This window comes from Solea senegalensis, linkage group LG14 (assembly GCF_019176455.1).
Source record: "Solea senegalensis isolate Sse05_10M linkage group LG14, IFAPA_SoseM_1, whole genome shotgun sequence".
In the NCBI taxonomy this organism is placed as follows: domain Eukaryota; kingdom Metazoa; phylum Chordata; class Actinopteri; order Pleuronectiformes; family Soleidae; genus Solea; species Solea senegalensis.
This window is the reverse complement of record NC_058034.1, coordinates 24,690,622-24,708,380: the sequence shown is the minus strand read 5'-3', so window position 1 is coordinate 24,708,380 and position 17,759 is coordinate 24,690,622.

The window sequence follows — 17,759 nt, the reverse complement described above, 5'->3', positions numbered from 1 at the left end:
TGGTGCATCCTGGTCCCTTTGCTTCATTTTAATGATCTATTTTATCATTGTTCCGTCACTAAGGATTTAAAGACGCTGCTTCAACCTGAACAAACACTGACCCGGACAGAAATTAAACACGATCACATTCTTTTGTGGTTTTTTTATTTTTATTTATTTTTATTTATCCTCCTGCATATAAGCGCGCGCACCCAGGAGAATAAACCGAGGAGGCTCTGCGTGTGAATTAGCGCCTCGGGGCTCGCTTCTTCTTCTTCTTCTTCTTCTTCTTCTTTGAGCTAAATCGACTTTTTCTGCTTTATAAAAAAAAGAGAAGGAGTCCAAACCTGTATATTTAATTAATTAGAGTTGTCAATTTCATTTTATTTAGTGTGTTTTTGCACATTATTTGATGCTGCTGCTGCTGGTAATGCAGTTTTAACACCGCAGAAACCCACAGTGCGCAGTAGTAATAATGTCATGTGTTTGTGCAGCATGTAAACAGAGGCTTAACTGTATCCGCCGCTTCCTAATACTGTGAACACATGTTAACGGAGCCCTGTGCAAAGCCGCCTGCGTGCACGTCAGTCACCGCGTGTATAGACTCACAAACCCCCGGTGCTCCCTCCCATATTTCACAACAGTTGCTGCGCTGCTCGTTCAGCAGCAATAATGACAACGCGAGACAATATAATGTAGTTATTTTACAGAGAGAGAGACACATCGGGAATAAGCGGTTTGTGGATTATACGGAGCGACACCGTGCGCCATGGCGCACCGGACGCGTCTGGATCAGGAGGATGAAACTTCCCTTTTCCAGCTTTGATTGCAAAAATAACACACACACACATACACGTACTGTATATATATATACACACACATGTATTGCGTAGTGTCGTAAAATATTAGCCTAACCATATTGACCCTACAGCTTGTGCACATTCACAGCAGCAGTTGTACAGCAGTGGCCCGACGCGTGTTGTGTTCATATGCATGACTTCTACACGCCATTATTTATTTATTGCGCTCTGCGGGTGGGGAAAGGAAAGGAAAGGGAGGGGGTGTTGGAGGGTGGCGGTGGTTGTGCGGGCTGTTTTCCAATTCATTAATAATAAGCCACACATACATACATGCATGTGTGCATTCATAGATACAGCAACGGTGAATTAATAGGCTTCTGCTGCAGCCGCCACCGCACTCTCTTATACCCACTAATTTCAGGCCGTGCTTTTTCTTTTTTTTTCACCCTTTTTCCTCCAGCATAAAGGTGCAGATTTGAGGCGCAAATGACTGCGTCAAGTAGTTTAAAGTCGCCCACAGTGAGTGTAAATCACGACGGGACCAATGAGGCTTCATTTACATGAGTTATTTTGTCAGAGTTAGTAAAATATTACTATAACATATAGCATTTATAAAAGTTTAATGAGATTTTCAACACAGAAATTAAGATTTTTTTTTCTTATTTCATGATTTTATTTTGTTGAGATGAAGATTAAATTAGAATCAGTCTGAACTGGCACACAAAAGGAATTAAAAAAAAAAAATACAGAATTTAACGAACAATAAGTTACACATTTTAAAAAATACCACACGAGTAAAATAAGTGAGACAATAGGTTTGGTTTCCGGCTCAAGTGTACCTTTATTCATAATAAAACGTTAAAAGATTATTTTAATGTCGTGATTTGGGGTTTGATGGTTGGTGATTTGCTCGCTGAGGCCAAACACAAAGTTTTAGGTAAGGATGAGAAATAGCTGAGAAAACAGCGTCAGTGGCTGCTGGTGGAGAAAAGGGCAGCAGACTTGAATAAAGAGGATTAGGCCTTTTTCTTTTTACATGGCGCATATTATCCAGAACAGATGGGCTTTAGAGAGTCGTTTTCTTCTTCTTCGTCTTGCCTCGAGGAACCTTGTTGGGCACTTTAATTGCCCCTCTCTCTCTCTCTCTCTCCCTCTCTCTCTCTCTCTCCCTCTCTCTCACTCCATAACCGATGTAATGGTGGGATATCTTTTTCATTACAATAATGAGGTAACACTTGCTCTCCTTGGCCTCTCATTATCACATCTCCTGCATCACTCACTAAACACTAATTTAACCCCTCCTCCTCCTAGCCCTCCTCCTCATACCCCCCCACACACACACACACACACACACACGCACACACACACACACACAACACACACACAAACTATAATAATAATAATACAATAAAATAATAATAATAATAATAATAGTAAAAGTAACACACACGCGCGCTATAACTTCTCCCATACATCGAATATGTAGCCACATCCGTGCGATGATGCGTTCACGTTCCCGCAGCAGCGTCTTCACCACTAGCCTGCAGGGGAATTTGAGGCCGCATCATCAGGTTCTGACCTAATGTGAATACACATTATAGATATATACTTTATGTATGCATTAGGTTTTTTTACTTGCTTCATTAATTTTATATAAAGTTATATAATAACAACAATAAGAAGAAGAATAAAGCGTTTTCCATTTGTCCTATTTCCAACCCCTACAAACATCTTAATCTACAGAAACGTGCAGGTGCAGCTGTAGCGTGATGCAAAGTGGTGCAAAACACTGTATCAGTGTCGGGTAAAATAAAATAAAATAAAAAAATAATACTCCAGGTGCAACCTCTTAAAAGTATGCTTTTTCTTTTTTTTAAAAAAAGTGAAATCTAATTATCGTTCATTTTAATGCAGACGCTAAAAAAACCTCCAGGTGTGATCACACTTGCTCCTGCAGGCATAATGAATCACAAGAGGCAGATTTTCTTTAGAATGTTCGTGAACATTACACTTATTAAATAGTTGACTATTTTCTATTGATTATTATGATTATTATGATTTATTTATTTATTTAAGTTATCAAACTAAACTTGTTGGAGCTCATTAAAACCTGTAACATACCCGGAACTGACAACGTCTGAGCAGATGACGAGATAAATGTGCTTTAAAGAGATGCATAACAGTTAATACACAGTTATTTCTGACATGCTGGATGTGACACACGTCAGGATTCGGAGCAGTTTAAGGGGGATGTGCATAAAAAACCCCGGCTTTCAGACGCTGTCACTTCTCTGACCTGGCAACCTGTTTTCCTCTCGTCCTCCTGCGCGCGCGTAAACTAACAAATTAGAGGTTGGCTGTATGTGCGGTTGAGGAGATTCTGCGTGGCGTCACGTGCTCATAAAGTTGCGTTGTTAAGAACAGTGCGTCCATGAAACGGCGCGAGCAGACTTGTTGACATGAAGGCTGTCCACGTGTCATCTCATAAACAGCCAGCGCACGGACATCTGCAGCAGCTACGACATATCATAGTTTAAATGGCCTCATCATTTCAGCAAATCCAGCCACACACACACACACACACACACACACCACCCCTCTCCTCCTTCACTTGCTTTCTTTCTCTCTTTTTGTCAAGTGACAGGACAGCTGATGGCAGAGAAGCTCCGCTACCTTTCAAGTTTCAGCCAGGCGCCGTCACATGCGACCGCACAAGCAAGGGAGGGGGAAAAAAAAAAAAGTCTGTCAGCAGTGATGTCAAAAGCTTCAATTTTTACAGAGCAATTAGGGGTTTCATCACAGCGGAGCGATGTCAGGATTCATTATGGCTCGGCAACAGCTAATTGCTTCAAGGTTAAAGTAACAGATCTGACGGCTTTATATTTTAAGTGACAGGCTCCAAATCTGCCAGTGCACAGCGCTGACATTAAGGCAGTGCACTCAAGAGGGAGGAGGGTCGAGGAGCAACTGGAATGACTGCACATTAGGACCGGGATTGGTTGGAGGAGCGGGACCACTCTGAGGAACACGGACAGGTACAGGTGTAGAGGTCTAGCAAGTGTGTAAACAACACACATTCAAAGGACCGAGTCCCTGCTTCATGCATCTGATCACAGATCACCCACTATGGTCTTTCTGCAGGTGGACCACATCACAGCACCTAGCCTGAGCCCACATAGACCACTACCCAGTCCAGTTCTGACAACAAAGATATAAAGTTATGTCTGGTACAAGGACATAGATCATAGAGACATAGAATACCAGACAGAGTCAGTATCCATGCATGTGTTCTCTTATATCTCACATTTCATGGTCGCAGTTGTAACCCTTTGATTCTTTAAAACGCTCGTGTGCACGTTTTAAATACTTACACAACTATTGACAATTGACGAAGTCTATCTGATCAACACAACTCTCTCTGTGTTTGTCAGTGTGGTTGGTGTTTAGCATCGCATGTCACCCAGCCACGATCCTGCGACAGATGGAGGCGACAGCGACATGGAGATAGTAAAGCAGGGCAGCAGTGAACACGGACGGTCTGTGGTCACCATCTTCTCTCCACACACATCACCACACACACGGGTGAATGACGATATTTACGTTGTTGCTGCACATCCCATTCTGATGGATCCAATTGTCGGGTGTACATGTTCCCCGAGAACTCCATCTTATTTCACTTGATGGCTCCTTAAGAATAGGACCATAATATTACGTCCAGTGTCTGAATTGACCAACTTGACATTTAAAAAGCACAATGATGAGCCTGCTGTCTGGATTGGCTACACCCTGTTTAGAAAACAGCATTTGAACAACAATGTTTAAAATAAAGCCATGTATCACAGTCCACAAAGACTCAAATGACGTCCATGAAGACTCTCAGTCATCCAGGTCATTGTATCTTCACGAGTTCAGATGTAAGAAACTGGTTGAACGACAGTTTTAGTTGAGGATGAGAAAACACTGAAATGCTCGTTCTTCAGGTGTAAACAGAAAGAAGCTTCTTGAAAATGGAATGGAAATCCTTGGCAACACCGTCGGAGTGGTTTCCCCTCGCTATTAAACTGTAAATAACCCTAGTGCAGCAGGGAGGTTATGTTTAGTCAAATGATGTTATGTTTTAGTTGAGGAGAAACTCTGGTAACATTAACGTGGCTAAGGACAGAGGACGTGAAGGTTTAGGAAATGCTGATATTAGCTTAAGCCACAAAATATCCAGCTACTAAATAACCTTTGCTCTTCATCCATCTAAATCCAAGATCTATGACCACATCGTTCACATGTAAGTATGTGATCAAGTGTAAATGTTATGATACCAGTGCAGCAGAGAACTGTTTCCCAGTCTGGGCTCAATTAGCACTCTTGTATTTAGGGCTTTTTATAACTTAATGATCCAATTTAAGACAGAAAATAGAATATATTTGAGCAAAATGAATTATAGATCGGGAGCTGCTGGAGCCATTTCTTTTCAAATGAGCAGTTGTTTACCCTTGACTTCTTTTTTTCTCTCCTCCTTTTAACGGAGAATACCTGATCCTTTGAACTGGTTGTTTGTTTAACTGCTGCTGGGAATCACGGATCCCCGAGGTCTGAGTAAGTGTTGATCTAAGGTTGGATTTGAAATAGCCTAATGAGGAACTCTTTGGTTAATTAGTGATAGCTGGAATGCTTGTGGATCATTTGAGTGCATCGCCACTGTATACGAGAAAGATAGTGAGGAGGAGGAGGAGGAGGAGGAGGGCGGATGATGAAAGAACCAAGAGATCAGGGTTAATGAAAATTAGCATGTCAAGTTAGTCCTTACACCCTTGTGATTTTTCTTTTTTCATCTTTTGTTCTTCTTAAGATGCATTATTGTTGATGTAATGGAACAATTAGCAGCGTGGTTCATCACAGGGATATGATGCTACTGCTGATGCTACTGCTGATGCTGCTGCTGCTGCTGCTGCTGCAGCTATAACACTGTGGTAATTAGAGTTGTGTGTGTGTGTGTGGTGAGGAGGTCCAGCAGGAAATGAGGAGGTGGCACTGGGTCTTTGGGGAGATACAGCCTGTGCCCACTCTGTAGACAAACAGGAGCAAGTTTGGGCTGGTCTGAACTAAACCACCAGTAATTCTGCCTTTGATTCCGTCTCCAGTGCCGATCCGTCACCTCTGCAGTTGTGAATCGAGGTGTGAGACGGGTGTTAGTTCAGATAGGTCTGTCTTTTAGGAGGGAAGAGCCACAACAACAAAACAACACACACCTGTCTAAGGGCAATCAAGTGGAATAAAGTGGAACCTGATCCATTTATGAGACCACATGGACCTTTCGTGTAACCGTGTCTTTGTTTCGTTTTTTTAACAAACAAGGCAGAAAAATGCTTTATTTGAATTATTTCTATCCATATTTATACTTATTTAATACTAATTGTGTAATTCTGGGCCGACACCAATTTGGCTAATATAGCGACATCATTCACATGTAGCATATAAGCTAATACTTAATGTGTTTGTTTCATTTGGTTATTATTTGGTCTTAGAAAACTTCTACATTTCAGAAAAAGGACAAAACATGTGACTCTGAATGTATGTATGCTGAAATCATACATGAAATACATGTAGCTCATAGTGACCGGTTGTGAGTTAAAGTCCCATGCGAACGGTAATTGACACTGCTGGTGCAAGGTCCATGTCTCTGTCACTTTTGTGGCAGCAACACAAAGAAATCCGTGTTTTAAAGACTCCCCACCATTCACACCATCTTTGAATAACCACACATAATTCAGGCTTACTAATTAACATAATGACCTTTAAGACCTTCAATCACCAACAATAACAGTTTCAGTCTTTTTTTAGCCTTCTTTTCAACTAACTTACTAAATTCAAAGTTTGGAGAAAGTTTGGTGTCTGAATGTCATCCAGAGGTCGACAAGGTCGATAAATGAGGTTTATCTGAAACTGTCTGTTGGTTACATCTTTAATCTAACCTGTCATAACACCAAGATTAACATAAAAGAAGCTCCAGTTGTAAAAGTCATTCATTTTGTTGAAAATAATTTAGTAACAAAATGATAACGTCATCATCACCATGGTACATTTCAATGAAAGATGAAAAGAATAATATGATTAACAATATATATTATATATATGTGTATATGTATGTATACATATATATACACATATATGTATACATATATATATATATATTTATATGTATATATGTATATATATATATATTATATATGTGTATATATATATATACATATATACATATATTATATATATACATATATGTGTATATATATTATATATGTGTATATATATATATATATATACATATATATATATATATGTATATATATATATATATATATATACACACACATATGTCATTACATCCCTATGTTTGCTAATGTGACAAAAAAAAAAAGCAGAAATCTTGTCTCAACTGGAGTGTGGCTGGATTACATTTGTCCAACATGGCAGCTCGACGACGGCGACATTAACCTCGTTTCCGTCACGTTGTTTGTTTTTATTTTGAATCCACAGCGAGGTCGTGCTGTGGCACAGTTAATTACATTTTGTTTTTAAATAAATAAATAAAAGCAGTGTCTGGATCAACTCATTGACACTGGGAGGATAACGGCGGGTGCGAAACCAAGTACCGGGAGTGAGTTTTACAAGCTCGGACTTGTCGAGTGGTGAAATGTGATTAGGAGCTCGTGCTAAGCGCTGTCTGGCCCTCTCAGCGCTGCCGCCGGCTTCAGGCCAAAATATGAGTTGTCGATTGGCTCAGCATTTGTGTATTTGTCTCACAACCGTCGCCTCCCCGCGCGCAGTGGAAGGCCTGCGTCTAACGTGTGCGTACGCGGACATATGTCTGCATCTCATATACGCGGCTCGGTGACAAACTGCAGCATATGTGCGCGCATAAACAGCTAGGATGGCTAAAAGTCGAGCTAAATGAGGAAGGATGAGCTCACACAGGGCGTTGGACCGCTCCGTTGACACAGTGCTGGTGTTTTTCTCTGGCAGTTGGAAATAAACAGCTTTTTTTTTCTTCCCGGGACAAAACTGGTCTTTCTTTGCACTAACTATTGGTACGGGCTTCTTTTTTCTTTCTTTTTTTTAAATCAGGTTATTTTCCCCCGTAGCCTCACAAAGCAGCTACCCCCCTAGTTGAAGCAATTTGCTGCTCACAATGCCTCAGCTTAACCAGCTAGGTCAGGTCAAGTTGACTCAGACAATAGAGACTTTAGTGTCTCACCCACAGCACACAGTGTTGCAGCAACAAAAGCAGCACAGTGCAAGTGGAGCAAACATTTCATGAAGTCTCGGCCTCAGTCTATAAATGTCCTCCCTCATCTATCACTTCTTATCAAGCACGGCTTTTATCTCTTTTGGGACGGCTTTTGAAAAAAATATCAATATTTTGCAATTGCAGTGTAAGTTTGTTCCCTTATGGAACATTTGCTTTATACATGTGTTGCACATTTACATAGATACTGTTGATTTAAGAAAACAAAGCATGCAGCTCCAGAGAACTTTGCACAGTTGGAGTAAAACCTAAGATTTGACCCAGTTTTTCTTAATCTATGGCAGTAATATTGTTTGTTTTGATAAGATAAGAATCATTTTGTATGCATACACCTAAATATTACCTAGAATATTGCAGTGTCATCTGCAAATGAGATGATATTGACAGGTGAAGATGCTGGCTGACGTGTATCTTCAAAGAGAATAAGTCTTTCACATACAAAAACACTAATTATATATATAGTTGTGTGTGAAAGAAAGGAAGAACATATTTAATTTTGTATGACTAAATATGTGATTATTCAAAGATGAATCGCTGAAAGGCTTTAAAAATATTCAGGTTTCTGTTTATAAATATTTTTGTGTCATTTTAAATACCAGTTTAAAAGTGGCCAATTTCTGCTTTTAAGTAGAATTAACTGATAAATGTTTCAGAAAATGATAATAAAATCATCAACAATTTCATGCCCTAAAGAAGATAATTGTCATGACTTTTAGAACCCGCGCAGACAGAAATAATGTCTCTAATCATGCAACCTTTAGGTTTCTTTTCGTCCCCTTTCACCACATATAGAAAGTGTAATATCATTAGCGGCGAGCTAGTCGCCGTCAGTGATCCACTTCACTGAACTGACAAGAGCAGAGGTCCAATTATAACGGAACATATGTGCGATAATGGGGAGATAATTGCGGCGTGTTCACAATGCCCATTTTTAAGATCTGGCAGCAAAGTCTCAGCTCAGCTGTTGTATGAGAAACACATTTCCAGCCTCCAGTTACTGTGACGATAGGATTTCAGGTACATGTGGAAAGTCTGGATGAAGATGTTCAAAAAAGAACATATCCATCTATCTATATATCTATCTATCTATCCATATCTATATCTATATAGATATAGATATGTTCTTTTTTGAACATATCTATCTATCTATATCTATATAGATATATATATATCTATATACATATATATATGTATATATGTATATAGATATAGATATGGATAGATAGATAGATAGATATGTTCTTTTTTGAACATATCTATCTATCTATATCTATATATATATAGATATAGATATATATATCTATATATACATATATAGATATAGATAGATAGATAGATATGTTCAAAAAAGAACATATCTATCTATCTATCTATATCTATCTATATCTATATAGATATAGATAGATAGATAGATAGATATGTTCAAAAAAGAACATATCTATCTATCTATCTAGATCTATAGTGTATATATGTAGTCTGTATATGATGTCCACCCTTTATAGACGTGCACATCAACACCGACAGGAATTCCCGTACAAAAGGTCTCTGAGCTACTCACACGCAAACACAATGCAGCCGCATTTAGCGGGAGATGAACATCTGATTTGTCACATTTGAAACACTAATGTTTAAACCAAAAGGAAGAGCACACAGTAATGTGTTCATTCATCTGCATAAACACCACCTGTCCCGGCGCAGACAACTCCTCAAGCGGCGAAAGTTTAGTGGCAGCCCGCGCGCGGCGAGCCAATCAGCCGGGGCCCAGCTGTGGTTCCTTCAAACCCGTAACGTCTTCAAGTGTCACAGAGCGCTTCTGTTGAGCACGACGGTGGTGCTAGAGGAAGAGAACGCGAGGCAGAAAAGGCAGACTTTCATTTCATGTCATCCGCCAGCGAGACGAATCGGCAACACGATAACAAAAAGAAAAGAGGGCGCGCTATCGCGATTGACATCCAAAGGTAATTTATGCCGGCCCTTTATTTACCGGCGCGGCCTCCGTGTGCACACCGAGAGTCGTTCTTGAAGGCTAATTTGGAGCATCTTTGGCACAAATACAGACCCACTCCTTAAGAATTTCCATCATTTGTCTCAGGCATGAGAAACATGTGATCAAAATTCACAACAGCACTGATCACCTTGCTTTTTTTTTTTGTTTTCTCATCTCTGGAGCAGCAAAAATCTTTTGTTACTAGAACAATACTGTCACTGTCTATCTTCCCAAAGTGGAATATGGCATGTTCCTCAAATGAAAAAGCAAAGTTTGGCTCATGTGACATCTCCTCAGCTGCATGGGAGGGACAGAGCTTGTAGTTTTGTTTTGATGGTTAAAGGGGGGACGGCATCTGGCATCGTAATTATTTGGAATAAATTACAGCTGAGCACGGATAAATGAAACCGAAGTGCTGTCAGATCTTGATCACATTCGCTTCTTTTCATAAATACAAATCCGAGAGTTGTTTTTGTAATCATGTGTCATCTGCTGCCTTTGCATCCAGTCATTTTCTTCATTATTTGATAAATGCAATTTACTGAGATGCTGCATTTTGGTAGATGTAATTCAATTTGTTTTTTTTGTTTTTTTTTTTTACGGTCATTCTCAATTGTACTTTAGGTAATGGTCACTTCTTTCAAGTAGTCCACACTCAGTGGAAGCTTTTAAAGGAAGGAAGTCGAACACAAAATCATACGACTGCTGCGTATGTATAAAGAAGAAAGGGCCAAATTAGGGATCATTTGGCAAAATAGCTTTGGATTGCTTTCACTCTGGTATTATTTGGTCTTTTGTTGACCTCTGCTGAGAGTAAAAGTGCCTCCTCTCTGAGAACCAGGAGAGAGGAGCCACCGCTGCCGTCGAGCCGCTCTTTCATCTGGCGTTTTTAAGAGCACAAGTGCCCGTGTCTGCCAGAGCGCTTTAATCAACTTAATGCAACAGATACTAGCTGTTTGGTCTGATTCAAAGAAACCCACACATGCAGGGGGACTTTCTGAAGGACCTGGGTCAGAGATGAGACGGGATGGGGGTCATGGGACATGCAGACAACACTCAGACAACCTGTCTGCAAGAGCATGCTGGTTGCTCTCCCCTCTGCTTCCACATCCACATCTTTACAAGGGCTACACAGCACATCTGATATGAAATATGGGTGATGGACCTTTGTTTAGTTCAAAGGTTTGCGCCTCTTTATTCCAAAGACCCTTTGTGGATCCTCGGGCCTTGAAATATGTATAACTGTCCTTTTCATTGCAGCCGTCTGAGTAGGAGAAAATCAAAGCCCGGAGATTCAGTGAGAATCGGTTTGAAAATGTGAGTGTCCATCCGGTGTCATCATTTCTTAACCCGCTTGCCGAGCTCAGAGCCAGTTGTGACCTTCGCAATGTGAACATCCACTTACATGCAGGTTTCAACACGTGCAGCATCAGTGATCACAGAGGACAATAACAGCAGAAAAAACATGCCTTTCGTTTTCTTCTTCTTCTTCTTCTTAGATGTACGTCCTGGATTTGGCTTAGAAAATAAAATATTCATTTAGATTTAGTATCTATGGCCACCTCCTGTTGGCTGAACTGTTTCAGCATTGACAACAACAACGGTCTTAACTGCACAGAAACCCCCCAAAAAAAAGCTTAAACCAGGGCCAGAGAATGAGGAAAACACAAAGAGGTGGAGCTTTGCAGGGACGTTGACTTTAGGGTCATCTTAAAGTCTAAAATGGAAGCTAACAATATAAACATGTATTTAATTTTATAAGGTTAATGAGCTTTATGACTAAAGGTTAATACAGGAAGTAGTAAAGAGTGGAAATGAGTGGCTCTTATTTTTGAAATTCATTAAATAAATTCATTAAATAAGAATTACTAATGAATGTAAAGAACATGAAAAAAACGTAATATGACATTTTTTTTTTTTTTAAGTAGTCACCAAATCAGGCTTCCAATGACAGATCGAGTAAGGACGGTGTCTGTCCTCGCTCGGTTTATGGTCGTAAACAGTCTTTTGACCACTGTCTCAAACTGTAGTTGTGGTCAAGTTTGTCCTGCCTGGACCGCAGTAGGAAAAGGGTGGATAACAACATTTATGTCGAACCTCTGCACACACAGACATGGAAAGTATGACCCACGCCTCAGTGCTACACACTGCGAGCTGATAGATTTGATTAGGAGTCTCCGAAATCAGTGTGTCCTCTTCATCACTGAGTCAAATGTGTGTCACACAGTGATGCATAAGAGACCTCAGACAACCTCACTTCAAAGACTGATGATGTGATTCAGGTAATAAACGATAGAGAATGGCAACTGCTGCCAACGATCTCTGTCTGCTTCGGTATGTGGGGAAATTTAATTAAGTACAGTGCTGGAGCTTTGCAGAAGGACAAAGACAGAGAGAGAGAGACACACGCCTGGAAGGCATGACATTGTTTTTGACTTGGCAAAGTGCTGAGCTCAACAGCAGACCACTAACAAGGAGACAATCAGGCCTGAAGGGAGGATGCACACAGAGAAACAGGCGGGAGGACGCTGCCTTTAAAGGCAGAGCGGCTGATACTCCTATGGTTACATCTTCAGTCATAACAAAGGTGATTCTGGTTCTGCTTCATTTGATATTTGCTCTGCGGTCAGCGTCAGCATTAAGATTTCTCTCTCCCTCTCTCTTTGACCATCAATAATTTAACATTCATTTTCAAAGCACTCAGTCAGATGAAGAAAAACTGAGCTCGCTTTTATCTAACAAGGAGAACAAACCAATTTTTGACGTTATTTGCTCTCACTTCTCTCCTTTGTTGTCTTGAATTGGAGAGCTGCATCCCCAGGATGCATGAGAGGGTTCTTTTTGTTGTTTTTATCTTTGGATTAAGCTCTTCTGTTTTTTTTTTAGATTCGCAGGGGTCAAATAACAGATTAATAGGTCCAGTAATGAGCTCCCCGGAGTGCCGGACTTCCCCAACCTCCATTATGTCCCGTTATGATGGATGGTGGCAAACATCCTTCACACATCTCAGAGAAAAATGACTAGGATGCCATTTGTGTGAAGGAGAAACATCAGCTGTGGTGATGTACGGTCCTGGTGTGATGTTGTCTTTTGTTTGTCATCTGTGCTTAAACTGTCACTGCTGTCTCCTTTGGTTTCCGTCTCCTCGCAGCCACAGGAACGTTAATGCGTCACGCTGCAGGCGTCTTAGAAGGAGCTTAAAGCAACTTTTGCTTCAGATCTGGTGCATTTGTCGGCTTTGATTCAATATCACCCTCCGAGCTCAGACCACGCACACTTGAGGAAGTGAACGATGCCCAATTTCCACTTCTGCGCTTTCAGCACAAATCACACCTCAAGCACTTTAATCTGATAGGGTGAAACAAGATTTTTGAATCTTATTTTTTTGAGTGCAGGAGTTTCCTCTTATTAGTCATATTTGGAATGTTGGAAGTTTTTCTTTATGGAGTCTGAAAAGAATCTCACTTTCATTCTTTGAGTGCAGAGCTCCAGGAACCGTGCAGTTTTCTACCACCGCTAGTCTCCAGGAAATGGGGCGGGGCAGTCGGGAACGTGGTGTGTAACCGGTTCAAATCCCAACAGGTCAAGGGTGCTTCTGAGCAAGGGTTAACTGTGGCATCAGGAAGGCCACCTCATGCATATCACTGACCATGTGACCTCAGTGGATGCAGAACGTGTGCATACGTGATTGTTTTGTGTAAAACGTGTTGCATTTTGAAGCCACGGCTTGCTGTGACAATGTTGGGGAATAAACCACGAGCTGTGGAGTCATTCACTCGAATCACATGCACCTGGTTACTGACATTAGCAGCTGCAAATTCACAGAAAATCAATCCCAAAGTGTTAGATTAGATTAGATTAGATTAGATTGTACTTTATTGATCCCACAACGGGGAAATTCACTTGTGCAGTAGCATACATGTTACACAGGACAGCACAGAACAGAATGGCATAGATTATCTAAAGAAACAAATATTAAAATAAGATTAAAATAAATAAAATGAATTAGAATAAAAATAAAATAAAATAAAATAAAATACAATACAATGGAATGAGGTATGCTTTTGACTTCTGGTATGCCGAGGCGTTCGTTAGACTCTCCAAAAGGCAGAACTGCTTCAGGGAAAAAAAAACAATTTTCACACCTTCCTGCTCAATCCCAATTTATGGTCAGCTGGCTTTTGTTGCAAAATCCTGGGCGAGCAGCGGGGAAGGTTTAAAATCCTTAACAGTGTCGGCCTTGTCATCTCCTGGCTGATTAATAAGTGTGGGGGTGCTGAGCATAATCAGCTGCCAGAGCACCTCCCTTGGTCAGATATCTCTGTCCACCATCATTAACTGACCTTACATGTGTAGGGAATAACCACAGGGGGAGGACAGACAGTGCAGCAGTCACACAAGACAGATCTCAGGAGGTGATTACTTTATGCTACACCATGGAGCGATGCTAATGACCTCTGTGCTCCCGCATTAATAGCCTTAGAAAAGAAACGTAGATGCTGTCACATTATCGTGTGGCAGAGGTGTATGAAGAGGTGTTCACCTCACCGAGACAGTTTAATCAGAGAAGCTCTGCTAATGCGCCGGGTGAGCTTTGACGTTCGGGATGTGCAGGGACGAGGAACTTCGGCGCGGTGCCGGAGGGAGAGAACTTTGTCAATCACGAACAACCGAGGAACGTGTTTGTGCGCGAGCACGATGCGAATAAAAGAAAGTGGACGTAGTCTTCTGGTTGTTTCCCAGCGCAGGAGAGATGTACAGTTTGATTTGATCACCATTCATTCATTCATTGTCTATCGCTTTATCCTCCACATGAGGGCCACAGGGCTGCTGGCGCCAATCCCAGGTCGCCAGTCCTTCCCAGGGCTAACCCATGGTGCTTTTCCATTACACAGTTCTAGCACGCCTTGGCTCTGACCGACTCGACTCTTCTTGTTTTTCCATCGGGGACAGTACCTGGCACCTGTAATATTAATAATTATTACAAATGTACAAATGAGTCACAAATGTGCTCAGGATTTTTAAGTTTTTTTAACTGATCTACAGTTCAGCAATGTTCAGTTTGATACCAGGTACCAGGTGCCAGGCACCTGGCACCCGGCACCCGGCACCCGGAACCCGGCACCCGGCACCTGGCACCTGGTACCTGGCACCCGGTACCTGGTATCAAACTGAACATTGCTGAACTGTAGATCAGTTAAAAAAACTTTAAAATCCTGAGCACATTCGTGACTCATTTGTACATTTGTAATAATTATTAATATCTAACAGAGAAGTCTGGTGTGTATAGTGACAGCACTGTTGAAAGCCGGCGATCGTGAGCCAAATCAGCAGTGTAGAGCTCTCAGCTGGAACTGTACAACGGAAAAGTGTCAATACAGCGACAAACCTGACAAACATTTACTCTCACGTTCGCACCTACTGTCAATTTACAGTGTCCAATTAACCTCTGCATGTTTTTGGACTGTGGAAGAAAACTGGAGTACCCAGAGAAAATCCACACACACACACACACACAGGGAGAACATTCAAACTCATATACTCTCATCATATTCTGTTTATTTATCCTACGATAGCTAACACCCATGATGATATAAGTCGATCTAAACATGTAATACGCTGTCATTTTGACTAGTAGTTATTGTGTTGTTTAATGTTTATTGTCCAATTCTTAGCATTTAGTGTCTTTGCAGCATACATGGCAAACTCATGTATTCATATCATGATAATAATATCATGGTGCCTGGTGGCTAACGGTGGTTATAGCAAAGCAGTGTAAAAAGATTGAGCAGATTCCAAATGGACACAAACCGGTTTCCACTCAGAAAACACTGATAAACTGCAAGAAAGCAGTGAACTTGTACTTAAGCAGGTGTTTGTCTGTGCTTTGTCTGTTTGTCTGTGCAGCTGTGTTTGCCTCTATAGTTTACAGTTATAGACAGACAGGGATGCCAGCCATGAAAGGAACTGATCATGCTCATGTTTAACCCTTAGAACAGAGTATTGTGGCTGTTTTTTTTTTCCATTACTATGTTTAAACGCACAGTATAAACAGAGGCTATAAGAAGGTGCAATATAGAGTGTCTTATACGCTTCTTTCAGCACAGCCTAGGCAATCTGATGAAAATGTTTAAAATCGGATTGAATTTGTGAAATTTTAAAATATGTCACAGTTCACTTATGAACAAAAAGGAAAGAAAAAGGACTATTTTTGTCATTTCAGCCCAATTATTGCTACTTTATATCACTACTAAAAATGTGACTCAACAACACATAAGAACACACACATGTTCTCCATGTACAACAATCACAGTCACACACACACACACACAGAGCTGAGCTTCATACAGAGAGGAAACGCTGTGTGTATCTTAGCACCCAGCTTTAGTCTGACTGACTTTGGGTGTGAATGTAAATGAAGGCATCGCTCTCACTGTATGAGACGGGGACTTAGCATCATGCTAAACTGTGTGTCTTGAGCTCCAGGTTGAGCTCTTCATTATTCGGCTCTCGAGGATTAGACTTCAGGATTTGGGCGACTCCTCCGACTCATAATGCCGACCATGAAAATAAACGCAGGTGAATAATGAAGTGGGATTTTTAACATTGCACTTTCCTAGAATTATCATTATCATTATTATCATCATCATATTTTTTGGTTAATATGAAGTTTAAAGTCCTTGACGAAGAGTTCTTGAAATCCAGCGGACATTTTCCGTCCATCCTATTCACATGGGCCAGGCCTGTGTGTGGCTCTGTAGCACTGCTACACCAAAGCTGCAGAAGAAGATGTTGAGCATGCACAGAGTTATTTTAAGTATACTGCACAACATGTGCAATCACAGAAAACAGACAGACTGAAGAAAGTCAGGGTGACTGAGGAAAGAAAATAAAAGCTAACTAAAGGTGAACAGCCTAAACACGGCAGCAGGGGATAATGAGTATTGTAATTATGCATATTGGTTAAGGGTGCCATTTTGAGCTTTCCCCACTCTGGAACCCTTTAAAAAATAAAATAAAATCTTTGTTTCAATGCTCCCAAAAGCTGTTTTCATATGGATAAAACCCTGACATGATAAAAAACACACTTTAGTGGATTCACCTCGATTTGTTTTCGTGCCTTTGTTTCTTCTTCTGTGCACCAATTCATAACCCTGAACACCTTAAACCTTAAAAATGTTCAACAAAAACACAATGAACAAGCACTCGGCAACCGTGGAGGAAGAAATCTGTGACCGAGGCAGCCTCGAGCCATCTGCCTCGACAGGTTGGGGTAGGAGAGAGGAGACAAAGGACGGGGAAGGGAAGGGTTCAGTGAAGGAGAAGAGGGTGAAAAGAAGAATGTAAAGGAGAGAAGAACATAGAGACGGGAACGACTACGTAACCAGTGTATAACATTAATCACAACTATCGCCGTCAGTATCTCGTCCGTGGGTGTGAAATCACGACTCTCGCACAACAACCATCGAGGATGGGTTCCAACTCCTTCTGTGACCCTCAGAAAAGGACACGCTGGAGGTGAAGGATGGATGAGGATAACAATGTCAGCAGTAATGAGTAATGTTTAGTAATAGTAATAGTAAATTGAGCTGTTGTGTTTGCGTCGCTCCATCATTACTGATGTCAACAGGCTCCGTTCCCTCGCGTATATTTGTGTCGGCCTTTGACCTCTGTTTACGCCACCAAACATCTTTTA